The sequence below is a fragment of the Hydra vulgaris genome, chromosome 01 (assembly GCF_038396675.1).
Source record: "Hydra vulgaris chromosome 01, alternate assembly HydraT2T_AEP".
NCBI lineage: Eukaryota > Metazoa > Cnidaria > Hydrozoa > Anthoathecata > Hydridae > Hydra > Hydra vulgaris.
Window position 1 is genome coordinate 54,255,826 of NC_088920.1, and position 1,675 is coordinate 54,257,500.

Below are 1,675 nucleotides of genomic sequence, written 5' to 3' on the forward strand. Positions count from 1 at the left end.
TGCTTCTTCTCTTTTTAACAAAATCAGTTTCGAAACCAAAGTTAGCACCTGCTTTTCTTGACTCGTCCAAGATAACATTCCAGGAGTAAATTCGCATTAAATCCTTAGTCAATCCTTCTATAAGTTTCATCTCATCATCCAAGTTGATGGTGCGGGATTGAAGAAGGATGCTAGCATTATTCACAGTTTTTAAAGTTTTGAATCAGAAAGTTGTAAAAATGACAAACTCAAAAGACTTTATCCACTTGAGAAGAAAACGTACTTTATTCAAAACGTCAGCGTTGAGATCCATTTCTCTCAGTTGTTTCAACGCTTTGATAAATAATCGTAATTCTTGATGACTGGTGTTAATTTGCATAGGTATTCTTAACATATAAGCAAAGTTTACACAATAAATAAAGTACGCTACTTTAACTTTAATTCATTTTTTGCTAACCAATCACAGCAGATATAGTTCCTAATTTAAATAACATTTTCGGGCTTTTTTCGAGGCAAAATTAGAAACTACTTCATCATATGACAACAATTTTGCGAGATCATTTTCAATAGACGACATTATAAGATTTAATAGTTGCTCTTGTCCCATAGTGGCTCTGAAGTGGTTCTTTATAATCTTCAGTTTACTAAACGATCTTTCTTCATCTGCAACGGATATTGGCATTGTGTAGGAAAATCGACAGGAAAATTGGTTGCAATTCTTTTGAATATATTTGATTTAAAAGATTGAAAGAATTGCCTCTACTGAAGAAGGAAGATGCCTTCAACCGGTCAAAATGGCAAATTTTCTCAACAAGATTGCTTTCTTTCACGTCATTTAAATAGAATTTAGCAAGTTGACGAGTTTTGTAACCTTGTGAAGAAGGGTCTTCAGACTGAAGTCAGATAAAAGAAAACTGAGAAGAAAACTTTTTCACCACATTAAACCTTCACTGAGTTTATAGAATTATGTGGTCCAGTATTTGAAGTAAATATTTTCAGCCACGCTGATAATATTTACTTCAAAATTCTTTCTGTATCGTCGTGGTAGTGGGCTGTATTTGATGGTTCCTCGTGAAATTTTTTGACTCTACTTGTGCGTTTCACTTGAAATTCCGTTTCAAACTCTAGATTTCCAGCCACTAGCTTTGCTTTAGTCAAAATACCATTCCACAACAAACGAATGCGACCTAGGTTATCTAGAAGTTGTTGAATGAGGATGACTTCCTCTTCAATAGTGATTGACTCCGACGGGAGACAACAACTAACATCATCAATATTTTGCAGTATCTTATACCAAATGGTCAGGAGAACTACTGATTTAAACAACTTAAAATATTTGCCCAACGATTTCACTTGATTCATTATGTCCGCAGTTAGGTCAAGTTGATTAACGGTTATATTCAGAGCAGCAATGATTTCTCGTGGTTTTTTCACTAAAGGCTTTCCAGCTACAAGGTGGGCTAGCCATCTAGTATCTGAAAGCTTGTGAAGTGATAAAGCAGTTTCCTCATAAAGAATTTTCCATCTTGCTGGGCTGCAACTAAAGAACACATAGAGGGCTTGGATATTGCCAAAAAACGTTTTGATTTTAGTGCAAAACTCAGCAGGATGACCTACAGCTAAATTTAAACTATGCGCACTGCAAGGAATGTAAAAAGCAAATGAATTTTTTTTCCAGTATATGAACTTGAGCTCC